The following is a 17,728-nucleotide window of genomic DNA, read 5'->3' as shown; positions in this document are numbered from 1 at the left end:
AAAGGAAGTTTGAATACTCTTCACTTCCATGCTAGAGATCCAGAAACCTTTCATCTGCTGTCTTCTCTACTTTTGTTGCTGACATGAGTTGCATGAGCAATGAATAGAATATAATGTTGCTGACAGAAGAAAATAGGTATCACAGATGTTACTGGAATCCAAGAGATCCACATCACAAACACAATGGGTAGAAAATTGCTAAGGCACTGAAGTCATACTGTGGACACAAGAAAAATGATAAATTTATTAGATGCTTACAATTAGATACAGACAGAGTGAATAAGCACAAGCATAGTGTTTCTTTTCATTAAAAAGGTAAAGCACAATAAATTTCTTAGAAAGCAAACAAATGTAAATTGTACCTATTATACTGTTTAAAATATACAAAATACATCATCATTCTCATTGCTTATGTTGATGGTGGCTGTAATTACATTTCTGAAGTGAGTAGCGTATGTGATAGGCCATATTGTAACTTACTGGCCTGGACCGTAAGCACTGTTCATAACTCTTGTAGAATGTCTGCTTTACTCTCCTTCCCATGTTTACTGATGGTGGTGAACTGTTATTAAATGATGTACATAGCACAGTATATTTGTTTTCATTTCTCTACACACTTATTACCATACAGTTAACTTTGATGATCAACTTTGAAAAACTACAGTAGGACATCACTATCTTTGCATGTCAGTAAGCTACACAAACTTCGAGACTATTCCAAATTCTGACAAGGGACAATAATCATTGAAACAGATTCACAAGTTATAAATTTCACTGTGAACTTACTATTCACTCTGGATGTCCAAACACAAGCTCACTTACATTTATACCTTCTAACTGCAAGGTTCTGAATGACTTAGTGACTATACTATTTAACTAGCAGGTGTGAACTTGCTGAGACAGTGACTATACTGACTGAATACCAACTGCAGACTCACTGAGACAATATGTCAATGCCCAAAAAACTGAAGTGAACGTTTTACAACGCAATAAGAAATAAGTCGACTTAACACAAAAGAAAACCTCATTTTCTGAGTACTCGTGAAAAAAGTTCTAACGTTTCACGTCATAAAAAGAAACATTGCAATGTCAAAAGAAATAAAAGAAGTTGTCTTTGATAATTGGAATTTCCCCGATATTATCGAGTTTTTGCCACTTGTGGGAAATTATACAGCAGTTCAAGCAGTATCCAGGTTTGTCTGTGTAGGTTGTACACTCGTATGGTGTATCAGTGCACTTGCCTTGTTCCGCGCACTTCTTACACCGCTTTCTCATAACTTGCTTCTTCCCTGCAGTAGCTTCCCGCTTTTGCACAACATGTTCTTCTTTGTGATGTTTCTTGCTCACATTCCGTGGAACCTCCATTGGTGGAAGGAAGTCCTTTGAATGTTCATTCTGTAATCGTACATCATCATTTCATTTACTGAGTACGGTATTTGTTGTACAGATATAGAGAATTGAAAACTAGCATGTCTATGACATGAAAGAAAAGTTTTTTTGGCCATTGGATAGTCTTTCGTTCACATAAATAATACGATAACATCTGATCTTGTTTATCAGTCCCAGACATACACGCATTGCACCTAGTAATAGGCAAAGGTTTCGTGACTATTTGCTGGTGCGCATTCGTCACTTGCTCCATAAAATTTAGATGTTCTGTGGAAATGTAGGAAACCTCTCGTCGACCCTTCCATTTTCCATTCATAACTCCATTAGAATACCGCTCAGTTGTCTCTCCTCTCCCAAGTTTTGCCGATACAACGTCTTCGGGGATATACTTCCAATTTAATCTCAGAGTACCTGCTGAAACTGTTTTTAGGTTCAACAGAGTTGTAGCTAAATGAAAACTGTTATAATAATTGTCCAAGTAAATGTGATGACCAAGATGCAAGCCGCATCTTCTTACATCAAATGCAAAACGCCCTTTTCAGCGTGACCTTTTCCCCCATATCTACACTACTTCCCGTGTACACAGCACACTTATTTATGAAACCGTCTGGATTGTTGAGCACGTCCATCTTAATGCCATATTTATTACGTTTGCTTTTTATGTATTGTCTAAATGACAATCTTCCCCTCCAAAGAATCATTGATTCATCTATTGATAAATCTCTTCCCGGGTAATACACTTGAGACATTCTCGTGTTAAAATAATCCAATATAGATCGTATCTTATATAAATGATCATCTGGTTTCGGGTTTCCTGGAAGTGGATTTTTTTGCAAAATGATCAAATACCGGTCTCTGCTAATACTCATCGCTATTCCTCTATTCTCAAACAGCGGTTCTTTCTTCCAGTAGGCTTGTAATCGCGGATATTTAACGTTACCCATATGTAACGAAACACCCAGGAAAACTAATAATTCACCTATGCTTAGAGATTTCCATTTACAGATCCTAGATCCCTCTTTTGTATTTTCGCTCAGCAATACTTTGACTGCGTTATCGTTCGTTTCGTCAACTACAAGTTGCAACAATTAGTCTGTTACCAATAATCTGAAGAAATCTATAGGAGAAATGCCAGCAGGATGGATTTGCAAAACTTCTTCCTTCGTAAATGGGTGATACTGCATATTACGTGGTTCTTTACGCCAGGACTCGCCTGGATTATCTCCGTGTGACAGGTCGGGCTCTTTTTCGTCGTCGATTTCCACACAATTGTCGTGATCTGTATTGTCGGATTCGGAACAGTCACGAAACAGATTCGAAAGCTGGGCTTCCATGCTATCATCGCTCTGCAAATCTTCTGCAGCCTCTAAATGACAATCTCCGTGGTATGTCTCGTCCTCACTATACAGAAAATCACCGTCGTCTAGTACACTAAGTAACTGTTCCTCTGTCAATTTGACACTTTTCCTGCTCCTTTTCACATCGGAAGATCCAGGTGTCAGTTCATCAGCCACCACTACGAACAATATATGTTCGATAACTGACCACACAAAACAAAAGTTTACACACTTTGATGCTAGCTTAGATGCTGCAACTAGACTGAGTAATCCGACAGTGAGCGCGGACGCTTATAAGTGTCAGCCACACTGGCTCGTGGCTTGTTCAGTCGCAGCAAAAGTGTTAACTACTAGCTGTATAATACCAAAATGACAACTGTCAGAACTGTTTTATGGAAGAGCAATGCTAATGTGCATGAGGATAAGCAAAGTTTCCCAAAAAAAGTTCTGAGAAAGTGAAATTTTCTGACTGGAATAATTAACAAACTAACAGGTTGTTTAAGTAAAGCATATACTTTTGGAAAGAATAACATTTTGAGATTGGAATATTCTGGAACACAAAAATATTAAATAGAACTAATTTTTGAAATTTTTCAGGAATATTACAACGTTTGTTTGAAAGAGGAGAACAGGGGCTTTCAGATGTTCTAGGTCACTCTTAAAACAAATAACTTTCAGCGTCAATGAAATTTGTATTCACATGATTTGCAGGTACAGTAAATCATGAATATTTCTTGAATGTTTCCATAAGGCCTAAATATACTATTTTCATTAGCAATCATTAAATTATGCATGGAAATATTGCATGAATAAGGAATTAATTATTTTGTGTAACTACATTATACACACTTTTAATGAAACAAGATCACAAAAGAAAAAAAGAAAACCGACATCACGAGTGGTATAACAAATAGGATAAGTTAAAAGCCCAACTTACTCTGTTATATTATGTATATTTCGCATTTCATTAATAGTATTTTAAGGGCATTGTCTTCATTTTTATATGTCGTTTTAATCCTTCTGATTGATAGTTTCCATACACATGCCTAGCCTGCTGATGGTACACAAATTGCAGTGTTACAGTCAAATAACTCCAGTGCGGAAATTATTTGTTCCATAGTAATGAATTTTTCAGGAATTGTTAATATTATACCTTTATTATGAATAAAACATGCGTTATCACCGAAAATGAAGTTTCGGTATTGTATATCTTGAAGCAATCCTCAAAACAAACACTTACACCATAGTCTCTGCATGAGAATGATGTTTCTTTTTGTTTTCATGTCATCCTCCAGCATCTGTACCTCTCATTTTGAGCTTGCTCTTCTTTGCAGGTGGGATTTTCTCAATGAAATGCTTTGCTATTAGCTGTTCAGGTGCAGGAGTTTCTGAAGACCATCCACATTGAGGCGGAACTACACTCTTTCAGTGAATTTTCAGCAGTTACAGTATAAGAAGAAGCCTGAAATTTGTGTGCATTTCTTCCCGTGTCCTCTCACTGGCTTTACAAAAAATACAAGCTTTGTGCACTGTAATACTCACTAGCCTTCTAAACATTTTTATGTACCATTTAACACCTTTTTTTCCTTTCAATGAGAAAATGTTGCAGTTTCAGAACCTTGAAATCTACACCACCCATATACAAATTGCACTCTGTAGTGCACCGAGGTTTTTTTTTTTTTTTTTTACCCCCTTTGGTTGCTGTAACAACTGCATCAATATTGAGTGCTGAAATGAATACCACTTGTTTTTTTTTATACACTCCTGGAAATGGAAAAAAGAACACATTGACACCCGTGTGTCAGACCCACCACACTTGCTCCGGACACTGCGAGAGGGCTGTACAAGCAATGATCACACGCACGGCACAGCGGACACACCAGGAACCGCGGTGTTGGCCGTCGAATGGCGCTAGCTGCGCAGCATTTGTGCACCGCCGCCGTCAGTGTCAGCCAGTTTGCCGTGGCATACGGAGCTCCATCGCAGTCTTTAACACTGGTAGCATGCCGCGACAGCGTGGACGTGAACCGTATGTGCAGTTGACGGACTTTGAGCGAGGGCGTATAGTGGGCATGCGGGAGGCCGGGTGGACGTACCGCCGAATTGCTCAACACGTGGGGCGTGAGGTCTCCACAGTACATCGATGTTGTCGCCAGTGGTCGGCGGAAGGTGCACGTGCCCGTCGACCTGGGACCGGACCGCAGCGACGCACGGATGCACGCCAAGACCGTAGGATCCTACGCAGTGCCGTAGGGGACCGCACCGCCACTTCCCCGGCGAGGACCATTCGCAACCGTCTCCATGAAGCTGGGCTACGGTCCCGCACACCGTTAGGCCGTCTTCCGCTCACGCCCCAACATCGTGCAGCCCGCCTCCAGTGGTGTCGCGACAGGCGTGAATGGAGGGACGAATGGAGACGTGTCGTCTTCAGCGATGAGAGTCGCTTCTGCCTTGGTGCCAATGATGGTCGTATGCGTGTTTGGCGCCATGCAGGTGAGCGCCACAATCAGGACTGCATACGACCGAGGCACACAGGGCCAACACCCGGCATCATGGCGTGGGGAGCGATCTCCTACACTGGCCGTACTCCACTGGTGATCGTCGAGGGGACACTGAATAGTGCACGGTACATCCAAACCGTCATCGAACCCATCGTTCTACCATTCCTAGACCGGCAAGGGAACTTGCTGTTCCAACAGAACAATGCACGTCCGCATGTATCCCGTGCCACCAAACGTGCTCTAGAAGGTGTAAGTCAACTACCCTGGCCAGCAAGATCTCCGGATCTGTGCCCCATTGAGCATGTTTGGGACTGGATGAAGCGTCTTCTCACGCGGTCTGCACGTCCAGCACGTACGCTGATCCAACTGAGGCGCCAGGTGGAAATGGCATGGCAAGCCGTTCCACAGGACTACATCCAGCATCTCCAAGATCGTCTCCATGGGAGAATAGCAGCCTGCATTGCTGCGAAAGGTGGATATACACTGTACTAGTGCCGACATTGTGCATGCTCTGTTGCCTGTGTCTATGTGCCTGTGGTTCTGTCAGTGTGATCATGTGATGTATCTGACCCCAGGAATGTGTCAATAAAGTTTCCCCTTCCTGGGACAATGAATTCACGGTGTTCTTATTTCAATTTCCAGGAGTGTATATCCATTTTCGCTCTATAACGTCCTGTTAATGATATGCTATGAGTTCATCTTTCTTGAGTCTTGCACTTTTCAACACATCTGGTACATTCTTCCTACACTACTGGTCATTAAAGTTGCTACACCACAAAGATGATGTGCTACAGACGCGAAATTTAACCGACAGGAAGAAGATGTCGTGATATGCAAATGATTAGCTTTTTAGAGCATTCACACAAGGTTGGCGCCAGTGGCGACACCTACAACGTGCTCACATGAGGAAAGTTTCCAACCGATTTCTCACACACAAACAGCAGTTGACCGGCGTTGCCTGGTGAAACGTCGTTGTGATGCCTCATGTAAGGAGGAGAAATGCATACCATCACATTTCCAACTTTGATAAAGGTCGGATTGTAGCCTATCGCGATTGCGGTTTATCGTATCGCGACATTGCTGCTCGCGTTGGTCGAGATCCTATGACTGTTAGCAGAATATGGAATCGGTGGGTTTAGGAGGGTAAAACGGAACGCCGTGCTGGATCCCAACAGCCTCGTATCACTAGCAGTCGAGATAACAGGTATCTTATCCACATGGCTGTAACAGATCGTGCTGCCACGTCTCGATCCCTGAGTCAACAGATGGCAATGTTTGCAAGACAACAACCATCTTCATCCTCATGAGCAGTTCTACGACGTTTGCAGCAGCAATGACTATCAGCTCGGACACCGTGGCTGTGGTTACCCTTGACGCTGCATCACAGACAGGAGTGCCTGCGATGGTGTACTCAATGACGAACCTGGGTGCACGAACGGCAAAACATTATTTTTTCGGATGAATCCAGGTTCTGTTTACAGCATCATGATGGTTGCATACGTGTTTGGCGACATCGCAGTGAACGCACATTGAAAACGTGTATATTCATCATCACCGGACTGGCGTACCACGCGTAGTGATTGTATGGGATGCCATTGGTCACACGTCTCGGTCACCTCTTGTTCGCATTGACGGCACTTTGAACAGTGGACGTTACATTTCAGATATGTTACGACCCGTGGCTCTACCCTTCATTCGATCCCTGCGAAATCCTACATTTCAGGAGGATAATGCATGACCGCATGTTGCAGGTCTTGTACGGGCCTTTCTGAATACAGAAAATGTTCGACTGTGCCCAGGCGTATCAAGGCCGTTATTACGGCCAGAGGCGGTTGTTCTGGGTACTGATTTCTCAGGATCGATGCACCCAAATTGCGTAAAAATGTAATCACACGTCAGTTCTAGTATAATACATTTGTCCAATGAATACCCGTTTATCATCTGCATTTCTTCTTGGTGTAGCAATTTTAATGGCCAGTAGTGTATTTAGTTTATGCGTTCCAGCTACATTCGTATCTCTTTCCTTCATGAACTGACACAAATGCACACTGCTGCAACAATTGTCCACCAAGAGCTTATGGACTAAGTTGAGAAGAGGCTCCACAAGGTTTAATACAATCTGTCTTATTTTCAGAGTATCTGCAGAAAGAAATTTCATTTCTGTTTCATTGGAGCTTCCTATGCATATAATGAACAGCCATACATGTCCTGTGGATCATTCAGATTTCATACGACTTTATTCAAAATTGTGCTGCATTTGGAGTAAGGTAGATTTTTATTGCCAGCCTTCCTTTCCGTAACATAAGCAATCTGTCCACAGAAATTTTTAAATGTATCATTCAAGAGTTGAATGATCGAGTCCAAAGTTGGATACACTTTTATTCCCATCACATGCACGATATTCATCATTGTTTAGTCTTAATTTAATAAAATTAATAAATATTACATTTGACAGTGATGTAATTATTATTTTAGTCATTTCAGGGGTTAGTTTATTAACGTATCGGTTTCGGGGACCGATGATGGATAGCTCTGCCACCCTTGAAGTTTTAAAAGTGAGACTAGACTTACTTCTGGTTTACAAGACCGGCATTTTTTTCTCTGTTTTTACTTCTTTATTGATTTATTTTGCTAGTGTTTATGTTTTGTCTTTTAAATGTAAACATTTATTGATGGTTTTGTTGAGATTAGAGTGTATTGTTCTTTCTTTATTTATACTTATTGTTGTTCTTATTGAATTTGATGACGATTATTTTTTCCTGTTATTTTTTTAGTTTTTTCTGTTTGTGAGGGAGCTTTAGTCTCTCTATGTTGGTTTCGACGATTCGATCTCATGGTAATGATTTTTTTTAATTCTTTATGTCAAAATATTTATTCATGACTCTTTTTTGATCCCTTTTTGTTTATTAGATAATTGTTGATGGCCGGTTCATTCTTTGATGTTTCTGTCAAGTTGTTTTTATAATATGCTGATCTTAGTAGATCAGATAGATATAGTTAGATATTATTTTGGAGTTGATTGTTTTTCTTTTAGTCTAATTTTATTAAGTTTTTGGATTTGTTCCTTAATAATTACTGCCAGAGTTTCAGTTTATTCATACCATTCTAATTTTTTTTATTTTTGTGGTTTTGATTTTAATAATTATACTTTATTTTTCATTTGCTAGATTAAGTCTTCTTTCTTTTTATGTTTTTTTGAGGCTAGATTGGTCTCTACTTTACTTTTAATTTTGGGTTGGTGTTACCAACCCGAGTGTTTACAGGCTGGGGTTTATTTGATTATTTATACTTTGGTTGCTAGACTGCCTTTATTATTGGTTTTATTTAAGGTTTATGAATTTGCTAATACTTTATACTTTTCTTTATTGTTTGATTTTGGTTCTTATTATTTTGGCTTTGTTTGTTAAGATACCTATGTTTTTGGTTCTTTTATACTTCCTAAGGCTCATGTGGAGGCCCCTATTTCTGGCAGAATAATTCTTGCAGGTGTTTTGTTTAAGTTAGATGGTTACAGTATTTATCAGGTGATAAAGGTTATATCTTATTTGGTTTTAAAGTTTGATTATTTCTGGAAACTTTAGATTTGTCTGGTGGTGTTATTGTTAGATTTATTTATTTTTGTCTGGTTGGTTTAAAGTCTTTAATTGCTTACTCTTCTGTTGCTCGTAGGAGAATGGTTATTGGTTGTTTAATGACTATAAATTCATGAGGTTGTATAGGTTCACTTTCTTTAATGGTTGTCATGGATTATGTTCTTCTGGTTTATTTTGTCTAATATTATTTATGAGACTTTAGGTAGAAGAAGATCATTAATTAATAGTGGTATAATTAATTTAATATCTAGAATGGCTTTGTGGTGATTCCATTTGAGATCATCAAATATGGCTGCTGCCCCTCCATTAAATTTGGTAGATGGGTTGAGATTATTAAATAGGATTATATCTTGATCTGCTTTTAGATTTTTGGTTCTTGTTTTTTTTTTTCTTTCTTTATCTTTTTTTTTTTGAGGTGTTTATACTTTATATATATTCTTATTCTCAGCACATGGTAATTATTATTCTGGGGTTTATACTAGTTCTCTTGGTTAGTTTTGGGAATATCATCTTTTACTTTTGCACTGATTGCCTTTGAATATTCTTTGTTTAAATTTTAATTAATTTAAAATTTTAATAAATTCCAATTAAAAATATTCTTTTGTGGGAGCAGTGATATGAAGTTTTTCGTTTTAGACTGTGTATTTATTTTCTATTTGTTCTTTGAGGTATTTTATCTCTCTTTTTTTTTAACTGTAATTTTTATTTTGGGTATTTATTTAATAGTTGATTATAGAATTTTTGTTGAATGAGAACTTTTTAATTTAAATGGTTCTATGGTTGTGATGACTAATTTTGGATTGAATATCTCTTATTTTTATGTATTTTGTTTTATATATTTCTTCTTCGGTAATTTGTTATAGAGAGGATTATATATCAAGTGAGAAGAATATAAGACTTTATTATTATTGTTTTAATCTTTATTCTTTCAATAGGATTTTTAATTATTTGCCCTAATTTGATCACAATCTTATTGGGTTGAGATAGTCTGGGGTTGGTTTCTTATTGTTTAGTTATTTATTATCAGAATGTAAAGTTTTACAGTGCTGGTATATTAACTGCTTTATCTAATTGGATTGATGTTGCTATTTTAATTTCTATTGCTTGAATATTACATTTTGTTGGTTAAAATTACATTTATTATTATGACTTTATTTCAAGTTCTTTTGAAATAAAGGTTATTACTATATTAATTGTTCTAGCTGCTATAACTAAGAGAGCTCAGATTCCCTTTTCTTCTTGACTTCCTGCTGCTATGGCTGCTCCTACTCCTGTTTCTGCTTTGGTTCATTCTTCTACTCTTGTTACTGCTGGAGTTTATTTATTAATTTGGTTTAGTCCAATATTAGACTTATAATTGTGGTTGGTTTTTACTTTTGATTGGTTTGTTAACTATATTTATGGCTGGCTTGGGGGCTAATTGTGAGTTTGATTTAAAAAAGATTACTGCTCTTTCTATTTTAAGACAATTTAGTTTAATAGTGAGAATTTTGGCTATAGGCTACCCAACGCTTTCTTTCTTTCATTTGTTAGCTCACGCTCTGTTTAAAGCTTTATTATTTATATGCGCAGGTTCAATGACTCATAATTTAAAGGATTCTCCGGATATTCATTTTATGGGCTCTATTGTTGATTTTATACCTTTAACTTTAGTTTGTTTTAATGTTTCTAGTTTGTCTTTGTGTGGTATGCCTTTTTGGCTGGCTTTTACTCAAAGGATTTAATTCTTGTGATGGTTTGTTTAAGATGAATTAATTGTTTGATTTTTTCCTTATCTTTTTTCTACACTTTTAACTCCTTATCGTTTTCGTTTGTTTTATTATTCAATATTTGGGGATGATAATTTTTATTGTAGATTTTATTTAGGTGATAGGGATTATTATATTTCATTTGGTATAACTGGTTTATTATTTGTTGCTGTTTTTGGAGGTAGCCTTTTGTCTTGATTGATTTTTTCCTATTCCTCATATGATTGCTTTGCTTTGCTTTATTGTTTTATTTTTCTCATAATTTATTTTCTTTAAATATATTGTCTTCTGTTAGATTTGCTGGTTCTATACGATTTATACCTTTCCTTTCAAGTAAGTTTGTTAGATATACACTTTGAAATTAGGTGGTCAAAGTTTATATAGCTTGTTTATTTATTCAATTAATTATATTCAAGGTTCGTATGATTCAAATTTTAAGATTTATCTTTTATTTTTTGAATATTTATTTTAGTAGAGTTGTTTTTCTTATACTTAAATAGCTTATAATTAGAGCATGTCACTGAAGATGGAGATTTTTTTTTAGGTATTTATAAATATAATTATATTATTTTTACAGTGAAAATGTAATGTTTTATTTAAACTATATAAATGTTAACGGAGTTTAACTGCTAATATAAATGTTTGCAGCTTTTATGTTGGATTTACATTTCCTTAATTGGAACTTTATAATACAGTTATATTATTAACAGTAATACACCACTTTTTGGCTTCAATCAATGAAGAATAAGGGTAATTATTTACCAACCTTTCAGATCAAAACTGACTGCAATATTTCGCTTCTTATTCTGTTTAAGATTGATTGATTATATCAATACTTTTTTAATGCAACCCAAATTCTGTTCATTGTAAAGCCCCTTGATTTCATTCATGGTATAGCCCTCCTAATAGGACTAGGATGAAGAATATGTTGATATTGTTCATAATATAATGTCTGATGTTTTTATAATAATTACAGGTGGTAGAATTAATGCAATTTCTACATCAAAGATCAAAAAAATTACTGCAATTAGAAAGAATCGAAGGGAGAACAGTATTCATGCTGATCTTCTCGGATCAAATCCACATTCAAATTGTGACCTTTTTCCTCGGCCATTAATTAATTTTTTTGTTAGTGTTCTGGAGAGGATTATAACAATTACTGGGATAATAGATCTAATAAAAATTCTTGCAGGGAATCACTAGGATTGTTTTTCTTGATTTATATCAATCTTTCTGTTTGGAAGTCAAATGTACTATTTACACTGGATAAATATTTATCTGCCTCATCAATAAACTGAGATATATAGAAACAATTGTACTACATCTATGAAGTGTCAATATCATGCTGCTACTTCAAATCCAAAGTGGTGTCTTGGTGAGAATTGATTTATTGAATGCCAAAGTAAACATGTTGTTAAGAAGATGGTTCCAATAATTACACGAAGTCCATGAAAGCTTGTTGTAACAATGAAAGTTGATCCGTATACCACATCAGCAATAGTGAACGGTGCTTCTCAATATTCGTATGCTCGAAGCATTGTGAAATATAACCCTAATAATACTGTAAACTATAGTCCTTGTAGTGCTTGTGTGTGATTAGATTTTGTAAGTCTGTGGTGTGCTCATGTTACAGTTACTCCTGAAGCTAAAAGAATTGTATAAAATTGAAGGGTTGGATTCATATTGGTGGTCATAATATTCCTAATTCAATTGTTGGGACCAGTCTTCTGCTGAAGAAGGCTCAGAAGAATGATACAAAGAATAAAACTTCAGATGCAATAAATAAAATTGTTCCTCATTGAAATCTGGTAGATACAAATCCTGTATGTAATCCTTGATATGTTCCTTCAAAAACTACATATCATTAAATTATTGTTAACCCAGTAATTCCAAATCCAATTATGAATAGGTTAATACTAAATAGATGAAGCCATTTTGCTAATCGTGATACTAAAACTATTGCTCCAATTGCTCCTGTTAGTGGTCAAGGTCTATAAACTACTAAGTGGAATAGGTGGTTTGGGTGAGTTGTTAACATAACTTTATTATACTTCTCTAGAATATAAAGTTCTTAAAATTGAGAGAACATAACCTAGATTAGAGCTACTGCTGACTCTAGAATTAATAGAAGTATTTGTCCAATAATTAATAATGAGATTAAATTTATTGCTATAGATGGTACTGTGTTCCCTAATAAGGTTAATAAGTGTCCAGCAATTATATTTGCTGCTAGTTGTACTGCTAGTGTACCTGGTCGAATAACATTTCTAATTTTTTCAATTAGTACTATAAACGATATTAGTTCAGGTGGTGTACCTTGAGGGACGTGTGTAAATATATGATTAGTGTGACTGATTCATCCAAATAATATAAATCTTAGTCATATAGGTAAGGTTATTGCAAATGTAAGTTCTAGATGTCTTGTTCTAGTGAAGATATAAGGGAATAGTCCTATGAAATTATTAAATAATATTAAATGATTTTGGGCCTAATAATGCTTTAAATTCATTACGTAATGTTAAATTTAATTTATTTTAGATAATGTTAATTTGTGATGCTGTTAAGTCAAAATAATAATGGGATTAATAATAGTCCTAAGAATGTTCTAGTTCAATTTAACAGCACAATTCGGAGAATGCTCAGGACGCAAAGGCAGATGCATTCACAGTGCAAGAGATCAGGAGAATGAGGGCAGGCAAAAGTTAGTAGAGATTCGTGCTGCTGTAAAAGGAGCGACGCGCGAAGCATTCAATCACTACCACTGTCATACCTTAGCAAAAGATCTTGCTGAAAACCCAAGGAAATTCTGGTCTTACGTAAAATCGGTAAGTGGTCGAAGGCTTCCATCCAGTCACTCACTGATCAGTCTGGCCTGGCAACGGAAGACAGCAAAGCGAAAGCTGAAATTTTAAATTTAGCATTTGAGAAATCTTTCACGCAGGACGATCGTACAAACATACCGCCGTTTCAGTCTCGTATAGATTCCCGTATGGAGGACATAGTGATAGACATCCCTGGGGTTGTGAAGCAGGTGAATGGGTTGAAAATAAATAAATCACCAGGTCCTGATGGGATTCCAATTCGGTTTTACAGAGAGTACTTTACTGCATTGGCTCCTTACTTAGCATGCATTTATTGCGAATCTCTTGCCCAATGTAAAGTCCTGAGCGACTGGAAAAAAGTGCAGGTGACGCCTGTATATAAGAAGGGTAAAAGGACAGATCCTAAAAAAAATTACAGACCAATATCCTTAACATTGGTTTGTTGCAGGATTCTTGAACATATTCTCAGTTTGAATATAATGAATTTCCTTGAGACAGAGAAGTTGCTGTCCATGCATCAGCACGGCTTTAGAAAGAATTGCTCCTGCGAAACGCAACTCGCCCTTTTTTCACATGATATCTTGCGAACCATGGATGAAGGGTATCAGACGGATGCCATATTCTTTGACTTCCGGAAAGCATTTGATTCGGTGCCCCACTGCAGACTCCTAAGGTATGAGCATATGGCATTGGTTCCCAAGTATGTGAGTGGCTCGAAGACTTCTTAAGTAATAGAACACAGTATGTTGTCCTCTCTGGTGAGTGTTCATCAAAGGTGAGGGTATCATCTGGAGTGCCCCAGGGAAGTGTGGTACGTCCGCTGTTGTTTTCTATATACATAAATGATCTTTTGGATAGGGTGGACAGCAATGTGCGGCTGTTTGCTGATGATGCTGTGGTGTATGGGAAGGTGTCGTCGTTGAGTGACTGTAGGAGGATACAAGATGACTTGGACAGGATTTGTGATTGGTGTAAAGAATGGCAGCTAACTCTAAATATAGATAAATGTAAATTAATGCAAATGAATAGGAAAAAGAATCCTATAATGTACGAATACTCCATTAGTAGTGCAGCACTTGACACAGTCACGTCAATTAAATATTTGGGCGTAACATTGCAGAGCTATATGAAGTGGGACAAGCATATAATGGCAGTTGTGGGGAAGGCGGATAGTCGTCGTCCGGTACATTGGCAGAATTGCTCGAGTGTTTGGGATCCCTATCAGGTCGGACTGAGGGAGGACATAGAAGCAATTCAGAGGCAGGCTACTAGATTTGTTACTGGTAGGTTTGATGATCACGCGAGCGTTACGGAAATGCTTCAGGAACTCGGGTGGGAGTCTCTAGAGGAAAGGACGCGTTATTTTCATGAATCGCTATTGAGGAAATTTAGGGAACCAGCACTTGAGGCCGACTGCAGTACAATTTTCCTGACGCCAACTTACATTTCACGGAAAGACCACAAAGATAAGAGAGAGAAGGGCTTGGACAGAGGCATATAGGCAGTCATTTTTCCCTCGTTCTGTTTGGGAGTGGAACAGGGAGAGAATATGCTAGTTGTGGTACGAGGTACCCTCCGCCATGCATCATATGGTGGATTGCGGAGTATGTATGTAGATGTAGGTCAAATGTTGAGGATAGATTTGTTTTCATTTTCAGGTTAGATTTTTTATCTCAATTGTTTTATTTTCTGATCTTTTTTAAAAAGATTAGGTTTAAAAGAGGAAAAGTTATTTGATTGAATAAAATTAAAGTGGCTGAAAATATAATGAATAGAGAGAATCACATGAGTGGTGATATTTGAGGGATATGAATTAAAAATTCCTCATCAGTAGTGGGTGTTAATTTTCTATTACTTGGTTTAAGAGACCATTACTTACTTTCAGTCATCTGATACTTCATGGTGTACTAATTGTTTACTTATTTTAGATTAACACTCTAATGTTATATATATATTAACTAACTCCTTAAATTATCTTAGATAATCACTTGATAAATAGATTTACTGAAGTTCTTTCAATTACAATTGTTAAGAATCTGTGGTTTGCTCCACAAATTTCTGAGCATTGACCAAAGAATAGTCCAGGTCAATTTATTGTAAATGTTCCTTGATTTAGTCCACCAGGTATACCATCAGTTTTAACTCTTAGAGCAGGTACTGCTCATGAGTAAAGAACATCTGAAGCTCTTGTTAATACTCATACTTCTGTATTTATGGGTAGAATTGTGCAATCGTCTACATCTAATAATCGAAATGCTTCATTTTCTAGGTCTTGTTGTGGTGTTAGGTATGTATCAAATTCTACGTCTAAGAACTCTGAATACTCTTATCTTCAGTATTATTATTAGCCAATTGTTTTAATTGTAATTATTGCATCTACTGAATCATCAAGTTAATATAATAGTTGTAATGAGGAAAATGCAATAAAGAATAGAGTAACTGCTGGTAATGCTCTTCAAATAATTTCAATTAGGTGTCCATGAAGTATATTTCAGTTTTTGTAGGCAATAAATAGTACATATCTTAGGGTATAACCTGTGATTAGCAATAATACAACTATAGTATGGGCATGGAAAAATGATAATCGCTTCATTAATTGTGAAGCTCCATCTTGAAGTGATAAATTTGATCATGTTGCCATTATGTATTTCTAATAAAAGGTCAAACCTTTATTTGTAGAGCTTAATTCTACAGCACTACTCTGCCAGATTAGAATCTAGAAATTAATGATAATTCTGAATAACTATGTTCTGCAGCGGGGGTTATTTTGTAACCATTCTGTTGATCTCCTTATATTAGCACTAAATATAATTGCTCAATTTGTAACCATTCTTTCTCATATAATTACAATAGATATGATGATTCCTACCATGGAGATTGTTGGTCCAATTCTTGAGACTACATGTCATGATGTATGTGTGTCTGGGTAGTCTGACTATCTTCGTGGTATTCCTGCTAGACCTAGGAAGTGTTGAGGGGAAAAAGGTTTAATTTATTGCAATAACTATAATTGTAAATTGAATTTTTAATCATGTATTGTTCATGGTTAGTCCTGTAAATAATGGGTGTCGTTGGATAACACCACCTATAATTGCAAATACTGCTCCTATGGGTAATACATAGTGGAAGCGAGCTACTACATAATATGTATCACGGAGTACAATATCAAGGGATGAATTTGCTAATACCAGACCTGTTAATCCACCAATTGTGAATAAAAAATGAATCTTAGACCTCATAATAATAGTGGGTTGAAGTTTAATTTAGTTCCATAAAATTTAGCTAATCATCTAAATACCTTAATACCAGTTGGTACAGCAATAATTATTATGGCTGATGTGAAATATGCTCGTGTATCAACAGCCATTGCTACTGTGAATATATGATGTGTTCATACAATAAATCCTATTAATCCAATTGATAATATGGCATAAATTATACCTAATGTTCCAAATGATTCAATTGTTCCTCTTTCTTGACACACAATATGTGAGATAATTCCAAATCCTGGAAGAATTAAAATGTTAACCTCTGGGTGTACAAAGAATCATAAGTGTTCATACAGAATTGGGTCTCCCCATCTTGCAGGGTCAAAGAACAATGTATTTAGGTTTTGGTCTGTTAACAGTACAGTAATAGCTCCTGTTAAAACAGGAAGTGGAAGAAGAAGAAGAAGAAGAAGAAGAAGGGCTGTAACTGCAACAGATCAAGCAAATAAGGGTTTTTGTTCTTGAGTTATACTTTTTGATCGTATATTGATTGCTGTTGTAATAAATTTTTCTGCACCAAGAATAGATGAAACACCTGCTACGTGTAATGAGAAAAAAGTTAGGTCTACTGATGTGCCCCCGTGTGCAATAGCTCCTGCTAGGGGGAGGGGAGGGGGGTAAACAGTCCAACCTGTACGAGCACCATTATCTACACTACTGGCCATTAGAATTGCTACACCACGAAGATGACGTGCTACAAACGTGAAATTTAACCGACAGGAAGAAGTTGCTGTGATATGCAAATGATTAGCTTTTTAGAGCATTCATACAAGGTTGGGGCCGGTGGCAATACCTACAAAGTGCTGACGTGAGGAAAGTTTCCTAGTGATTTCTCATACACAAACAGCAGTTGACCAGCGTTGCCTGGTGAAACTTCATTGTGATGCCTCGTGTAAGGAGGAGAAATGTGTACCATCACGTTTCCGACTTTGATAAAGGTCGGATTATACCCTATCATGATTGCAGTTTATCATATCGCGACATTGCTGCTCGCGTTGGTCGAGATCCAACGACTGTTAGCGGAATATGGAATCCGTGGGTTCAGGAGGGTAATACGGAATGTCGTGCT

At 36.8% G+C, this 17,728-nt stretch overlaps 1 protein-coding gene across 2 annotated transcripts in view; it reads right to left on the bottom strand.

Moving 5' to 3' along the window:
- Nucleotides 1-224: 224 nt before the first annotated feature.
- Nucleotides 225-17,728, bottom strand: part of LOC124606830 (ribosome biogenesis protein WDR12 homolog) — a 60,312-nt gene continuing 42,808 nt past the window's right edge. Inside the window, exons 10-11 of one of the 2 annotated variants that reach the window (XR_006978739.1) lie at nucleotides 16,260-16,351; nucleotides 225-1,395 (exon numbers count right to left, since the gene is read on the bottom strand). The gene's annotated coding sequence lies outside the window, so the exon portion shown is untranslated. The remainder of the gene's footprint in view (nucleotides 1,396-16,259; nucleotides 16,352-17,728) is intronic. The other variant, XR_006978738.1, reaches the window with a different exon arrangement.

This window comes from Schistocerca americana, chromosome 3 (assembly GCF_021461395.2).
Source record: "Schistocerca americana isolate TAMUIC-IGC-003095 chromosome 3, iqSchAmer2.1, whole genome shotgun sequence".
NCBI classification, from domain to species: domain Eukaryota; kingdom Metazoa; phylum Arthropoda; class Insecta; order Orthoptera; family Acrididae; genus Schistocerca; species Schistocerca americana.
The sequence above is the reverse complement of the archived record's forward strand: the minus strand, read 5'-3'. Positions and strand labels throughout refer to the sequence as shown.